The following is a 17,865-nucleotide window of genomic DNA, read 5'->3' as shown; positions in this document are numbered from 1 at the left end:
TGTGATTTGGATTGCGAAGAACTTGACCGCCTTAATCATAATTTTTAATCACTTACCATAGTGTCACGTAGAAGGTGTACCAGGCATCGAATTCATGTTATGCCCAAAATAGACGTGGACTAGACGGAAACATTATTTGAGGGACAACCATTCAATCTTATTATTTTTGAAATCATAGTTCTTTCGCTACATGATATGGATGCTAATTCATAAATTAGTAGTGGATATTAAATATGGCCATGTGACATTAGACGAGTTGCACAGTTTATTAGATTAGTATTGGTGGTTGCTTACACAGACGGGAATTAGATAAAACCCTTTGCAAACTTAAAAAAAAACAAAGTTTAGAACTGCGTATTAGTACACGCATACGGTTGACACAACGCATAATTGGGGTTGCTGTGCTGGAAATCAGTGCTTCAAACCGAACCGTCAGTTAAAGCTGATGTCGAACCAGGCTTTTTTTTTAACCCATATCGGCCTGAGTCAGCGTAACTGAACTAAAAATCTCGCCATCCAGCGATTACTCAACGGATTTGAATATTTTTTTACAGTACACTCGTACACATGTCTAGTTTGTAAAAGTGGACAGAGAACGTCAGAATGGTCCCTAGGGCCGGAGGCATTCCGGTGGGTCACTGGGTCAGATTCTTTTTCGGTACACAGCGTGTTTTTCATTATGATTCGCTAATAAATTCACTCTATTTCCATCAAAACCTGCACGTCTAACACCAAATATTATTTAAACGGACCGTTTAGGAACTATGGTCCCTGGTGGAATCATAGGTGGAATATTGTAGAAATTCCTGCTAGGACTCCTTCACAAATTATTGCAGGAATTTCCCATGCAATTACAGCTACTAGCGGAGGCAGCCTTTTCTTTTTTCATTAAGCCTTTTTCATAAACATAAAGCGGGATGAAGGAGGGACAAGTCCCCCGTCTTCCATCTGTCTTTTTCTCGTGTTTATTCAGCGTAGTGAGAAGCTGCCATAGTTAGTTTTACAGCTGAGACTCCTACGAAAATGCTGCTGGGACTCCTCTAGATATTTCTTCAAAATTTATTACTGTCATTCCTGCAGGAATTTGTAGTAGTATTTTAAGCGAAAATCCCAATGAAAGAAATCTAGAAAAATCACTAGAGGTAGTTGATTTTTCTGGAAAATTTTGGTTTGCAGTCTAACAAATTACGTTGATTTTTTTTTGGAATGATTCGACTGGGATTTTTGATAACTATGGGAGTTTTTTTTCGAGCCCGGAGGAAGATCGCAACCCAAGGATCGAAACGTTGGCAATGATATAGAAGTATAAACGCTTTTTCCGTGACAGAAAACCGAAAAACTCCCATAGTTGATTTTTTACTGATCATCGCCGACGTTTCGGTCCGGCTATTGGACCATCTTCAGGGCTCGATACACAAACAAACAAACTTGTTGATTTGTGTATCGAGACCTGAAGATGGACCAATAGCCGGACTGAAACGTCGGCGAGGATCAGTAAATAATCAATGCAATTTGCTAAACTGCAAGCGGAAATTTTCCAGAAATATCACCAGAGGAATTTATATAGAAATCCTTGGAGAAAACACAGAAAAGATTTGTATATGATAACGTGAACAATCTCTGCAAGAATTTCAGAAGGATTTTTTTGAGGAATTTCTCCAAAAGCTCACTAAGTTTTTTTTTCTTGCAAAGAATCCTTCAGAGATCCTGTAGGGATTCTTCTAAAAATGTATGATCGTATTCTGGGGATCCTCTTCAGACTTCAGAAATTCAGAATCCTACTGTGTTTTTTTAAAGGCTTTCGAGGTGGAAATCCTACATGAAGAATTTTCCAAGCAATTCCCGCTAGAAATGCTTCAGGAGGATTTCTCAGGGAATGCTTGAGAACTATCAGCAAGAATGCTTGGAGTTCTTGGATTAATCCTTGCGGGAATTTCTAAAGTTGTTTTGAGAGAAATTCCTAGAGAAATCGATGGAAAAATCCCTTAAATAATCACTAGAGCATTTTGCTCAGGAATTCTTGGGGAAAATTATGGAGTAATCCCAGAAATTTCCAGCAGAATCCTATCAGATATATCTAGAGGAATTCCAAGAGGATTTCTTTAAAGATTTCTCCGGCGTTTGATCTCGAAAATCCTCTTGGGATGACTGCAGGGGTGCCTCCTAAAATTCCTTTTGGGATTCCTCAAGGAAATCTCTTGAAATTCTTATTTCTAAATCCTTCAGAGAATTTGTCAGGCATTCCTCTTGGAATTGCTCTTTGTATTCTAGTCATTACTGCTAGGATTCCTTCAGGAACTCCTACTAAAATTTCTTCGTGAATTCTTGCTGAGATTTCTCAAGCATTTTCAGCTGCAATTTCTACAATTAATATTACATTTAAGAGTTTTCCAGGAACTTCTGGATGATTCCCTACAGGTGAGGAACCCAGACAATATCCTGGAGGAAATGTATAGTAGGATCCCAACAGCAGTTCAGAGGCAATCCCAGCAGTAGTTCCCAAAATATTCTGAGGAGGATTTCCAGTAGGAATATTGAATTTCTGAAGAAATCCATACAGGTATCACTGAAGCAATTCCAGCAAGAATTTCTTGTGATAATGCCAGAAGAATCCTTCCAAAAATTGCTGGAGAAATGCCAAGAGGAATTCGTGGAGGAATCATTGGAACCACAAGCGGAATTTCAGAAGGAACTTTGAGAGCAATATCTGAAAGTATCTGTTGTAACCGTTCGCCGAATTGCTCGAGAAATTGTCGAAACGCGGTGGCTTTTGCGCCACTCTCGCGAACGAGAGACCACCGGTTCATATTTAAGTTTGCCCGACCAAGACGACGACTCTTACCTCAAGGGCTTTCTCGAACGGCCGTGGCTCAAAATCATTAACGCACTAAAAACTTAATATAAAAAACACACGAACTGAAACAATAACGAAAATTTACACCAAAAAGAGACTAAAAACAGAAATAGTCACAAAATCAAACAATTAGAGGTCGCTGAAGTGAATTTATTCAAACATAAAAAAAAAACAAACAATGAAACTAAGCTCAACTAGCAATCAAATTCGTTTTAACGTATATTATTTTTACAAATATCGTCAAGTGTGTGTGTGTAATATCATGGCCATGAACTCAAAACGTACCTGCGCAGGTTTTGTTGGTGCTCGAAGCTTGCTGTTGGCCACTCGTCGACGTCGATGGGCTCTTCCAAATGTTCGCCGGATTAACGATGCGGAGGGGGGCGTCGGCTGTCCGAAACTCTGCCCGTTCGTACGTCAACCGCACGCGGGTAGGCCGGAAATGGTCCCTTCACTCCGTTTGACTACCATTTGTTGGCGGGCGAGGAAGAGCACCAGTGGAGCACGGAGAAATATGGCTTAAAGCCCAAAATAAAAAGCGTCTCTTGGACGCTAAGGTCCAAGGACGAAACACAGAGTTAAAACAATATACACTAAAACGAATTCAAATTCACAATTACCTTTTATACAATAAACTAACGCACAGGGAATAGAGTGTCTGCTCCTGGCGACAAAATCCAAAAAATAGTTCACTAAACAACGAAAACAAAGACAATTTACATTAAATTCACTTCAAACAACACTGAATTGCTAAATTACAACACTACACACCTTTACAAACTACAAAAGTGGCAGAAGGTCGCCGAAGCTCACTTCTGTTCACCAGCCGACTCAAACTGAAAGTGATGGAGTCAGTCGAAATCTCTAGTCAAGTAAATTTCCTGCTATTGAAGCAGTCGTCTATTCAATTTACAAACTATTATATACAAGTGCGCCAAATTTAAATCGCACATGGCGTAAAAACTATTTACGCCATCGAAAAGTCCTATAAGATACGTAACATGAATCGTCATTAGCTTAGCCTAGACACAAACCATATATGAAACGGATAATCTATACTAAATGAAACGGTTCAATCTCTAAGACAAATTCAACGAATCTAATTCAATTAAGATTTTACTCAAAAAGATAAAAACGTCAAAAGCTACAAATTAAACTAAAATGATCATGAAAACTAATAATGAATTATAAAAAAAAACAAATTTTTAAATCAAAATCGAAATATTCAAAAAATATAACAATTTAATCTAACTGAATTCAAACTTTATTTTACTTAAACAGAATAAAAACGTCAAAACGTTACACTGTACAGAAATCACGGGAAGAACTATTGCGGGATTTTTTTTAGAAAAATCCCTGGAGGAATTTATAAAGAAATTCTAGGAGAAATTATTCGACAAATTCCAGGAAGAATTCCTGGAGGAACTTCTAGTAGACTCCCTGGAAGAATCCTTGATGGTATTTCTGCAGCAATCCCAGTAGGAATTACTAGAGAAACCCATCAGTCCTTCCCGGAGACAATCTAAAAAAAATATGTAAATTTTATCTTGGAATTCTTCTTCAAAGGCCTGATTGGATTATTATTATTATTAAAAATAATTATTAAAATTATTAATTGCTTCAAAGGTTTCTGCAAAAATTCAATTACATATCCTTCCAAGGATTCCTCTAGAGATTTCTCTAAGGAGTCCTATAGTAATTCATCTAGCAATATCCCCAGACATTTGTTCAAAGATTCTTTAAGGAATATTTATGACTGGGAATTGTCCAGTAATTGCTGTTATGAGTCCTGCATGAATTCCAGGATGAGCTCCAGCAGGAATTACCTGCGTAATCCCATCAAAAGTTCCTGTTGGGTTCTACCAGAAATTTCAAAATAAATTCCAGCTACATTTCTGGAGTAAAACCAGTATGAATTTCTAAAAAAAATATCAAGAAGATTTCCAACGGGGATTACTGGGAATATTGTAAGAATTTGTTGTAGTAATCTTCGTAGAAATCCTTGATGGAACCACTGCAGGAAATTTTGAAGGAATTTCAACTATTATTATTATTATTATTATTATATTTTATTAAAGACACTTTACCAAAAAAGTTGGCATTCGTGTCCAGGTATTTCAACTGTAAATACTAAATTCATCCCGCTTTTCTCGTGTTTATGAAAAAGAAATTATGAAAAAAGAAAAGGCTGCCTCCGCTAGTGGCTGTAATTGCATGGGCAACTCCTGCAATAATTTGTGGAGGAGTCCTAGCAGGAATTTCTATAATATTCCTCCGATGATTCCACCGGGGATTTCTTCTAGAACTCATCCAGAAAATCTATTTAGGATTTCTCCAGTTGAGATGCTGACTTTGTTCCACTTGGAGAGTTATTCCAATGAGAAAAAAGCAGAAGGAGGTGTATTTCATCACAAAGAACAACTTTGTAGAACACACGAAAATTTCTATTATCTATCAGTGCGCAGAACAAATTCAGACCAGCGGGGCACGCTAGATTACAAAACGTAGCTTTGTATAACGAAATAAGTGACCGTTACACCCGTAGACTTTGGGATCTAAACTCAAGAACAGTTTGGATGACTTCGGATATCCAGAAAAAAGTATTCTGCATCATAATCTACCCTTTCTATGCTATTGAGCTCCAAAACCACAGAAATACGTAGAAAACACTCTATAATAACGCTTGGAAAAGTTTTTGCTTCAAAGGGTTAAGTAAATTACAATTTTCCCATACAACGTTAACCCTCTCTACTGGTTATGCTAGATGCCCGCGCGCTTACCAATTCGGCCCGAAAATTGTCTGTGGTGCGTGTGGCCAATTATATTTGCAAATTTTATCAAGTTTGGTAACATTTACGAAGTTTGTTTTTTGATTTGTGCTCGATTAAAGTGAAATTTCGCCATTTCCAGCTACTTTGACCTTAACAGTTTGTGCTCAATTGATAAATAAACCGTTGCACTCACCTGTTCCAATACAATTTCCCACCGACACAGCTAGCAAACACTAATGGCTTGTTTGGAGCAGTTTATCACACGTCACAAGATTAATGCAGCCCCAGTGGGTATTTATTGTAGCTACTATTCTGTTGTGCTGCTGCTGCTCCTGCCGCTGCCGAATACGGCGATATAGTGCGTCCAAGGATGCTGACCTAGTCGGCAAACTCATTGCGATCCCCAAGGGAGAAGTATGAGAAATACGAAGAAACTAGAAATCGTTTTTTTTTTATAGAGATCTGAAAATTCTGTCGATTTCAACAGAATGTAAGCGGAGATTGCGGCAAACCGTAGTTACCGATTTTTCATTCCGTTGGGAGCTTATCCTCCAAAAGCGCGGATTGTGGAATTAAACTTGGGACCGCTCCACCTTAAAGCATATTTAGAAGTCGTATGTACAGTATAAATACATGTTGTGTATTGTGCATGTATCACCTGTAACTGTATCACCTCCGCTGGTCTGGGAGCCGTTGCCATTTGGTATCAACACATATCAAAAGCATGCGAAGCTTGGGGGGACGATAGCAAACAATCAATCTTCCTTAACGTTTCACTTCGCAGCAGCTTGCACTGCGGCGGAGGTTTTTGGCATAAATGCTGCCTCGAAGTAAAGTAACTTCTGTACATGTTTTGGTTAGTATCTGTAAAAAGGTTTTTCGAACACCGTATTAAAAAAGAAAAAAATGTTAGCGGACTCATACATTAATTTATTGGTGAGCTCGTTTCATTTAACTATGTATAATATTTCAGTAAATTGTCATACCCCTTCAACTAGGAATCCCATATGAAAGAATCTGGCAACTGGCAATCTGGCAAGATATTTATTTTTCCCCACATCCCCCTGGCAGTTTTCACCATTGCGTCGGCTGCGGGCCGGAAGCAGACGGCTAGATGGATGCAAACAGATGACGGCAACCCGAGAGGCAAACCTGACCCCTGAGTCACGTCTACAATGTCGTAAGCCAAGGATAAGCCAGCAGCAAAAGCTTGCACATTTCACCGTCTCGTCGTCAATCCTGGTCTGGCGCATCAAGGTTGAAGCCTGTTGAAGCAAACAGCAAGCAAGCAAGCACTACTCATCCAGCCAGCAGTCAGTAGCTAGAGACGATACATATTATAACATGGCAGTTTGATAAGGACACCTTAGTGCAGCTGAATGAAACTGATGCGTCGTTCCTCGACTGACATTGATATGTTTACGTGGTAATTCGACGAGCTTGGCGATGTGATGGCTTTGGCATGTTGACAAAGTCCGGAACCACTGCAGGTCAGTTTATAAACTCCAATCGTTGGCGTTGTTTTATAGTGGTGATGTACTACGATAAAGTACTGATGTGTCTGGCAATTGTTTCTAGATAAATGCGGTACATTTATCACTTACGAGCTCTCATTGTGAGAGGGCATTGTTTATCATCTCAATTGATTACCACGGGTCTGGCAACATGATTTATTTAAGAATTGCGTGCGTTTGCTTATCTCTGTAATCGCATCTCACTCATCACTTCACTTCAACAAGCAGAAGCACTTAGCTGTTGTGTACTAACCAATGTGTATGTAGCAGCCCCATTAGCTTTGAAGAACCACACAGAACAACAACTGACTGACTGACTGCCACACCAGCAACCATTCATTGCAATTCACAAGTACTAGGACTACATGCGAGCTGAGTACATACTGGCAATACACACGTGTGAAATTCAATCATGTGAAGTGGCGATCAATCATCACAACGTTCGCAATGTCTGCTTCAGTCATGCTGAGCTCTTGTTCAGAAATTCTATAAGGGCGAGGCTTGCAGTTTGTGGAGGTGGTGTTTCACGATAAATGGGGATTTTTTGTGTTGGTTCTTTCATTTATTTGGGTAGTCTTCGATTTGCTTTTGTCGTTCCAAAGAGTTTAATTGATAAACATCAGTTCTCCCATAAGTAAATATACTTGTCGGATACACATTATATTGTCCTAGCACTAGGTGGAGTTTGGTGCTTTGAAATTGAGTTTACCCTTATATCGAGCTTGTTGAGCTGTATTGGATGAACATATTACCAAAAGCCATTAAATTTAAAATATAAACGTTGAAAATCATAAAAAGTGATCATTTTCAAACCCTAGGTATCTTGGCGGCGCACAAAGAATACAAAAACTGCATGCTAGTTTCTTGAGCAAATCAAATTTATTCCTAAACCACAGGGTAAACGTTATCAAATGCTGGACGAGGAAAACAGTATTAAAGTACTTTTATAAGTTTAAGTGTAATCAGTTTCTTACCTGGATAACTGGATAACTGACACTGAGGAAGATTATAATTGGTAGTCGAAATATGCGTATCTGTCAAAGGATAAGCAACATAGCTCGGAATTAAAAGGTACGAAACTGATTACACTCATTCGAAGAGGGTATTCTGCTTAGAGGGTTCGAAAAGTCAGTACAAGATCCAATTATTGTTTTCTCATTTTTTTTTCTTTTCTATTGGTTTGCAAAACAAGTACACTGGAACTTCTTTTTATGCGAGGTCCTTAAACCCAGTGGTGATATTGCCTTTCTCGTCAAATATGTACTCATGATCTATCCGTCGGTGTTCCTGAATATTGAGAATACTTTATTTCGAAAAGCAAAAATGTTACAAATAAAAGACCGACGCAACACAAAACGAAACCGAGGAGGACAACTTAACCGAGGGCTCCGGACGAGAGAAAGAAAGACACGTTTATACTCGTTGGTAGTCAAACTCGAAGTGAAGATTTTATTGTCATAAACGGAAATACATAACGCTAATAAAACAAGTGTTGCCAGAAGGGCTGCATACTTGGTGTAGTCGGTTGCGTACTCTTATACGGTTAACACCCCCCTTCAAGCCGATACACCTAGTAACTTACGTAATTTTTCGAATTGTACTCTAGTCAGACCCTTGGTCATAATGTCAGCGATTTGCTCTTCTGATGGCACATACTCTAAACGAACTATTCCCCTTTGAACTTCGTCTTGCACGAAACGGTAGCGCACGTCGATGTGCTTTAGGCGTTTCGTCATCCTGTCGTCTTCAGCTACGGTGATGCAAGCTTGATTATCTTCGTGAATAACCGTAGGACCGCCAACATCTCGCTGGAAATCCTTCAGCAGCATCCTCAGCCAGATCGCCTCCTTTACCGCACCGCTCAACGAGATGAACTCGGCTTCAGCCGACGAAAGCGCCACAGTCTTTTGCTTTTGTGCGGTCCGTGAAACGGTCGACTTGTAGACTTGGAACACGAAACCGGATTGGGATTTTCGATCCGCTGTGTCGCCGGCCCAGTCCGAGTCGGCGTATCCTTCTACCAATGAACTGCATTCGCTACGCCTGAAGGTCAACTTGAAATCGAGGGTCCCTTTTATATACCGCAGTATACGCTTCGCATGATTCCAATGCTCGTCGGTGGCGCAGCTTTGAAAAGAAATGTAGTAGTTGACAGCTGCTGAGATATCAGGACGCGATGTAACTGCTACGTAACTCAAACCGCCAATGAGTTCACGGTAGGGCTTGGTTGTAATTTATTCGGGTCGGTGCATTTCTCTAATTTCACGCCAGCTTCCAGAGGTGTCTTTTTCGGTTTACAATCGGTCATACTGAATCGGTCCAGAAGCCGCTCCAGATAACGCTTCTGATTGATGTCCATGACGCCTTCATTCTGTTGCCGAACGATGGTCAGTCCCAGAAATGTTCGCACCTCCCCAATGTCAGTCATTTCGAATTCGGCCTTCAGCTTTCCCTTCAATTCGTCAATTACTTCCAGTGAATGACAAGCGATTAGTATGTCATCAACATAAATGATTAGGAACACCGACTTCCCAGCGATTGTCGCAATGTACAGACAGTTATCGATTTCGCTGCGCCGGAATCCGAGGGCCGAAACGAATTCATGGAATCGGGAATTCCAGGCTCGTGAAGCCTGTTTAAGCCCGTATAACGACTTCTGCAACTTCGCTACCAGGCCACCAGAATCGAATTCTTTCGGTAAGCGCATGTAGAGTTCTTGATCCAAATGACCGTTCAAGAATGCAGTCTTTACATCAAGTTGATGCAGATGCATTCGCTCCTGGTTTGCGATGGCCAGTAAAACCCGCAAGGTTGTCGAACCGGCCACGGGGGAATAGGTGCTGTCATAATCGAATCCCTTGCGTTGCGAAAAACCTCTCGCGACTAATCGCGCTTTATACCGATCGATTCCTCCCACATCATTATGTTTGATCTTAAAGATCCATTTACTATCGATAAGGTTCTTACCTGGGGGTAGCGAAGTCAGAGTCCATGTTTTGTTATTGACGAGGGAAGCCTTTTCATCTTCCCACTCCGGCCAATCGCTCCGCTTGCGAAGCTCTTCCACAGAGCTCGGGATGTCCTCGACGAAATTCTCGGCGCACAACGCAGTTTCAGCCAGTTCATAGCAATCAAACCACCCGAATAAAAAATACAGTAGAAAAACCGAACGTTATATTGTAACAGTACTATTTAAAACCATATTTTTACAATAGACACCACTGTAAAAATAAAAATACAAAAACAATAAGATGTAATGTAGGATACCATACCGTGAATTGTAAATAAGATTTTTACAATATATTATACAGGTTGTTAAGTATCGTAACAATATAAAAAAATATTTTTCTCCATATATATTTTTTTGCAAAACCATACATTTTATTGTTAATGAATTGTTCAAAATACTGATACGTGGGTTTAAATATACCGTACATTGTATGGTACATGAATGGTTTCAAACAATAAAATGTACCGTAAATAAATTGTTTTTAATTGTAATTTCACTACTGGTTATACATTTAATCAAATGGTTTTGGAATGGTTCTCTTTTGTTATGTTGAATTGTTTAGGCTTATTAGATTTATTAGAATGCGCTTTGGGAATTCCCAGAGCGTTTTGGATAACCCTTCATATAAAGGATCGCCCACGTCTAAGTCTGAGTAGTCTCTGATTGCATTATCAGTTGAAGCTTAGGCTCCCATTCCCCACCAGCCAGATAACCGGGTTTCGCAAACTAAGCATTATTTGTGGCATCACTTTGAGCGGCATGATGGAACTGTGCCGAGCGCGCTAAGTGTTATTAGACCACTAATGTAGTTGCATGAAGTGGGTGACGAGGTACATAAGTATCATTACAGCGTGCTTAACCGTTATTGCAATATTGAGGCACCAGTTTGACTAAAGTTTGAAATACATAACAACTCATGAGATAACTGTCAAGTTCGATTCAAATATAAGTTAGGTTAAAAAGTGAACCCGCAGACGAACCTATATTAAAAGTCATTTTAGTGTTCAGTCCAGTCCATATGTTAAAGATGGCTCTACGTCAAAGATAAAGTTTGTCAACCGCATTTGATTCGATTGTGGTCGAAGGCAAATTCACATGAGAGAAGAGAAGAAAACTCCCCTAAATGCAAATACAGAAAGAATAGTGTTGAAGTGTTGAACTCATCTACTGATTTACGGTAATCTTACCTGCATCTTTCCGGGTTGGTCTACATTGCATTCGTATTTCTCTCATCGCACTCTACACACCTAGCCCGCCCTCGAGCCCGCCATATCTCTTGGACCTGCAGTTCTTAGGACATCTGGTTTACCACTGATTTAAACATGTTATTGGTATTAACCCTTTGGAGCCGGAGGGGTCATATATGACCCCGGCGATGAAACCGAGCATAACAAACGTGTTCGACACCAGCGAGGTTGCGTCAACAGCGGCGAAAAAAATCGATTCCAAAAGGTTAAATTGATGTTTCAACTTATTCGCTTTTTTTTCTTTCCTTTCCTTTGCATCAAAAAAGTCACAAACATCAACAAAACAAAGCACGGAAAAAATCTTAAACTGAATAAATCTGGTGTTCGATTTGAATAGGTCGAATCTGCATAGGAATCACAGCAAACATACGATCTATTCAAATCGAACACCAGAAATAATTAAAAATTCATGGAAAAATAATGTTTCGGAAAAGTGAATGGTTCAAACGTAAGAAAAACAGTACAGTCCGGATTCGCTGGTTGGGTCACGACTGCGCCCCGATTAGCGAATCGTGTTCGTTCGTTGGGGCAACTGACAACTGATCAAAATGCTCTAGACACACGCAAGTGACGAGAAATACGTCACGGAACACTCACATACTTGCGTAAACGTTCTGTATACAGGAGCTGTGATGCGACGGCGGTCAGACGTCAAACTCGTTTTGACATCTATTTTGACATTGACAGTGCTTTTTAGTTGGGTTTTGCCCCTACCAGTAAACATTCAACCATCGAGACAGCCCATCTAACGAGCTCTCAACGAACGAATCGTCACTGTATAATATATTGTTACATAAAAATCCAATGTAAATGTATAGTATAGCGAACCATTTCATTACAATACACTTTATTGTAGCTGGTACACTGTATGGTGCAGGAATGGTTTTCACCATACACCCTATGGTTAGTTTTTATCCGGGCACGCTGGCTGTCGCCGAACTCGACCGCTCCTCCTCACATCTGCTGGCTGCTGATTCTCAGGTTCCGAATCCGAATCATCGTCCGGACCAGCCACATCAACCGGATCCACCGCATTCTGATTCACCGCATCATCACACACTAGTTCAACCACTTTCGGAACTCTTTTCTTCTCCAGTTTATTGTCACAGTACAGAGAGTTCTCATCAAACACTATGTCTCTTCCGACCACGATTTTCTTCTTCTCGGCATCCCAGAGTCGATAGCCATTCACAGTATATCCCACATGATACAGCTTTTTGCACTTCGGATCTAACTTTGCTCTTCGCTCTTTCGGAATATGGAGATACGCCGCGCTTCCGAAAACCCGCAGCTTCGAAACGTTGGGTTTGCGACCATTCCAAAGCTCGAACGGCGTTTTCTTTTCATCCACAGCTGACGTTGGACACCGGTTTGTAATGTACGTGGCGGTGTATGTTGCTTCACCCCACATTTCTTTTCCAAAAGCACTTTCCGCCAGAAGCGCCCTAGCTCGTTCCATCAGCGTACGGTTAAGGCGCTCCGCCACACCGTTCTGCTGTGGCGTATACGGCACTGTTAACTGCATCTCGATTCCCTTTTCCCGGCAAAACGCACGCATCTCGTCGTTAACGTATTCGCCGCCATTGTCCGTACGGAGTTTCGCAATCCGCGTACCGAAATGCGATGTCACTAGCGTTTCATATTCGCGAAAACGATCGATCACTTCATCTTTTGTTGCCATTAGGTAAATCACAGAAAAGTGCGAGAAATCGTCCGTAAACGAGACAAAGAACCGCTTTCCGTCCCACGTATGTGGCGTAATCGGTCCACAGACGTCACTGTGGATCAGTTCTAGAACCCGCGACGAACGTCGTTCTTCCGCCGAACCGAACGGAAGCCTTTCGATTTTTCCCGACAAGCACGGTTCGCACACCACTGCATCAGCGTCGAAATTGGTCAGCGTTAATCCATTTTTGCAATTTCTCATCGTAATAGGCTGTTTTACCTCACGCAAATCTGTCAGGAAAAGGCCTACTTTTCCACACCAAATTAACAGTGCTGTAATGGTTTATTACAGCACTGATTTGCGTTGCGCAATGAACCTTTACAGCACTGTTTTCAGTTTTGATTAACTTCTTGATGCTTTCTGGACGCAGGATTGAAACATTGTGACAACTGCACAGTATAACCTGCTATGATCAGACTTTCTTAAAAATGGCTTAAACATCAGTGTGCAGTTTGATGAAGAAATTTAGTTAAAAACTATCTTCAAATGGTAATTTACGAAATTGCAAAAAACGTTGTACGCAACTCGGTGCAGAACTCGATTTTTACAGCACTCGTCGTAATTATCCGACTCGGCAAGCCTCGTTGGATAAGTGTACGACTCGTGCTGTAAAAATCTTCATTCTGCACCTTGTTGCGTAAACTACTATTACCATGTCGAAGCGCACTAGTTCGCGAAGGCTATCACAGCCGACGTGGCCATATCGTTGATGCCACAGCACAGCATTTCGCGACACTTTTCCCGTCACTAAAGCCGACCCCATTTCACTCCGTTTACAAAAGATGTTCAACTCATACAGCTTGCCTCTTAACTGCCCATCAGCCACCACTGTGTCATTATGCAGAATCTCAGCCTTTTCACCATCAAAACACACACGCAGTCTCGACTTCGCGATTCGTTTCACCGAAAATAAATTACAGCTCAGCTGAGGCAAATACAAAACGTTCTTTGCCTCACACTTTTTCACCGTTTCGCCGACCACGGAGTACATCGTGACGTCACCACAATACTCGGCAGACACCTTTTGTCCATTCGCGACGACGATTTCGACCGGCGGGTCGAGCTTTCGCATCGATGAAAAGTAGCTCGCGTCACACAGCATGTGTTCAGTCGCGCCGGAGTCCAGGTACCACCCAACACGAACAAACTCATCTTCTTCGGCCGTCAGAAAAGCGATTTCGGGTTTTTCTTCTTCCGTTCCCACGTTCGCTTTTTGACTGTTCACATCTCGCTTCGATTTCGGGTTGTTTTGGTGATTCGCTTTCGGCTGTACGTTCGCACGATCGAGCAGACGACACTCGGTCTTTCGGTGGCCTAATTTCCCGCACTGCCACAGTGGGAAAAATTGAACCCGAAACACGACTAAATTCATTTTCTAAGCTGGGTAACGGGTTCTGCCAACGGCTGAGACCATTTTCGCTTGGAAAAAGTGTGATGAATCTATTGGTGGGGGTCTCATTGGCCGGCGGTCACACCCTGGCCAGCTAGAGGGCCGGAATCAACCCGAGTTCCTTACGGAAATCAAAATCATTGTCATCCAAGAATATTTTCGCACCCGATATTTATTCGGAAGCCGCAAATCAGAAGTCAACCGCACTCCGGATAATATCAGTTGCATATTATGGTCCAATTGTGGTTCCAGAACAATCCGGGACAACCCGGAACATTAGGGTGGGGCTAATTTTTAAAAATCTCTCTGGGATATGATTTCCCAAATGGAAATCGATCTACTAGTCGAAATAAGTAAGCTGTACAAAAATGAGTGATTTTGGTTGATCTTTAGAGGTGGCGCAAAGGATTTAAGTGATTTTTTTTCTAGAGAAAATCTTTTAAAAACATTTCAAACTAAATTTTCAAACATAATTTTTCTAGACTAAATCGGTGAATTTAAAACCCAATTGGGCCAAATTTGTGCTCAAAATTGCGATATCTCTATTGGTTTCTGAGATATTTGAAAAAAATGTCGTATTTTGGTATTTTTTGGGTTAGATATCAAAATATGACATTTTTTTTCAAACATCTCGGAAACCAATATAACGCAATTTTGAACACAACTTTGGCCCTACTGGGTTCTAGAATTACCGATTTAGTCTAGAAAAATTACGATTGAAAATTGAATTTGAAACGTTTTTTGAAGGTTTGCTCTAGCAAAAATTTTACTTTACCTTCTGGGATGCTTGCAGAATTCTTTTGGAATGATTCTTGATTTTTTTATAGGATGTTTCCAGATTCGTTCCAGGAAGCTTCCAGAATCCTTCGGGTGTGCTTTCAAAATCCAAAATGGATGCTTCTAGATTCCTTTATAAGCTGCTTTCAGAATCCATCAGGGATGCTTCTAGAATCCATCTGGGTTGCTTTCAGAATTCTTTGGATTGCTTCAAGATTCATTTTTGAATGCCTTCCGAATTTTTCTGGGATGCTTCCAGAATAATTGTGGGGTGCTCCAGAGTCCTTACGAAATCAGGGCGTCTACTACTTGGAAAACACCTGAAAACCGAGAATCTTCAGGTAATTATATCTAACAGGGAAAACCTGGAATACTTAGAGAACTTCTGGGTACATTTCGTAGCGGATTAAACAAATACTAGAAATCCGTTTTGAATTTTGAAATCAATTATTATAAATTAATCAAACATTTTCAGTTTCTGAAAATTACCTGAATCTATCTCTGAAATACATTTTTACGGGGCTGAAATTATAGGGAACCATTCTGAATAAATTTCTTAACAAATCCTTAGAGAAATCGTGAAAAAAATTGGATCGCTGGATGATTTTCAGGAATAATCTGAATTGGATTATTGAGTTGCGTTGATCAGGAAAATACTGACTACATAAAACATTTCAATCGCATTTTAAAGCGCTTCTAAAAGTAATACTGGAAAAAATATTATATCATTACCAAAAATATGTCTGGCCAATCTTGGAGAATTTTTTTTTTTCAAAACAATTTGACGGAATTGTGGTACGCATCCTAAAGGAGTAACAGATGTAATTTGAGATTGTTTTGTAAAAAAATCTGGTCTAAATCTGGAATGATTTGCTGCAGATTCGACATTAGAATTTATTGACAATTCCTCAATATGTTCCTGATACACAAATCATAATGATTTTTTTAATTGATTTAGGAATATAGTAACCTTGTGTTAGAAGTTCTTATACATTACACATTTAAAAAAAATTCAGTTAAAATTCCTGTTGCAATTCATGTATCAGAAAAAATCTAGGAGCCATTCTGATGGAGTTCATGATAGAATATTTAACGAGTATACCAGTCATAATTAAGTAATTTTGTTTATAAAAACTGCTTATTGGATTTCTGAATAACTTTTATCTGATTTTTTCGAGGGTTTATATATTTTTCCTTTAAGGGTTTTATGATAAAATAATGACAAATGCTACTTTTGAAATTTATAGCCATTATTTTTAAAGGATTCTGAAAATCATATTCCCTTATCAACCTCTTTATGTTTGTTTACGAGCTTTCATACAAATCTCCCGTTAAATTTTAACCTAATTAATGAAAATTTGTTTGCATATTTAAAAAAAGATCAATTTCTTACATTCATTGCTTCCAAGTATTTATATTTAAAAAAATATAAACTGATTTACAAATTGGAAATACTACAAAACTTAAGTTTAATTAACCCTGCTAAAACCTGGAAAACTTACAGAATTTCATTTTGTCTTATGAGTATGAGTAGATACCCTGGAGATGCTTCCCCAATTCTCCTGGGTTGCTTCCATAATCTTTCTGCGAAGGCATTTTAATGGATTTTTAAAGCATCCCTGACGAATTTTAGAAGCATCCCAGAAGGAATCTAAAAGTATCCCAGGAAAAGTTCGGGAACATCCCAGAAGAACTCTGGAAGCATCCCAGAATCTGAAAGTATCACAAAAAAAATCTGCAAGCAATTCTGAAGGCATCCCAGAATGATTCTGGAAGCTTCCCATTAGGAATTTGAAAACATCCCAGAAAGATTCCGAAAGCAATCCAGAGGAACTCTTGAAGCATTCATAAAAGAGTCAGAAGAATCCTGGAAGCATGATTCTGGAAGTATGCCTGATATTATGTAATAGTAGGATTCGGGAAGCATACCTGAAGGACTTTAAAAGCATCCCAGAAAGATTTTGGAAGCTTCCCATGAGGAGTTTGAAAGCAACCCAGAAAAATTTTGGAAGCAGCCAAGAACAATTCTGAAGCATCTCAGTAGAAATCTGGTGGCATCCCAGGAAGAATCTGGAAGAATCCCGGGATTCTTGAAGCAACGTATAAGTATTCTGAAAGCAACGCAGAAGGATTCTGGAAGAATACCTAAAGTATTCTGGAAGCATTCCAGAAAGCTTCTGGAAGCATCTTAGAACGAATCTGCAAACATCCTATAAATAAGGAATCTAGAAGTATTCCAAAAGTAATTTGGAAGCATCCCAGAAAAAATTGGAAAGCATCCTAGAAGGAATCTGGAAGAATCGCAGAAAAACTCAGGAAGCATCCTTTAAAAAAACTGGAAGCATCCCAGAAAGATTCTAGAAGCAACCTAGAAGATATCTGGAAGCAACTCAGAAAGATTCTGGAAGTATCCCAGAAGGATTCTGGAGTTATCCTAAAAGGAATCTGGAAGCATCCCATAAGAAATCTGAAATAATTCCAGAAAAATTTTGGAAACAAGCCAGACAGAATCTGAGAGTATCTCTGAAGAACTTGGGAAGCATCTTTAAAAAAAAAATCTGGAAGCATCGTAGAAG

General features: G+C 39.8%; 1 protein-coding gene across 3 annotated transcripts in view; it reads right to left on the bottom strand.

Annotated features, from left to right (window-relative positions):
• The window catches only part of LOC109431771 (uncharacterized), a 436,488-nt gene that overhangs the window by 251,232 nt on the left and 167,391 nt on the right, over positions 1-17,865 (bottom strand). The window lies entirely within an intron of this gene.

The sequence above is a fragment of the Aedes albopictus genome, chromosome 3 (genome assembly GCF_035046485.1).
Source record: "Aedes albopictus strain Foshan chromosome 3, AalbF5, whole genome shotgun sequence".
Classification (NCBI taxonomy): Eukaryota; Metazoa; Arthropoda; class Insecta; order Diptera; family Culicidae; genus Aedes; species Aedes albopictus.
This window is presented reverse-complemented; position numbering and strand designations above follow the sequence as displayed.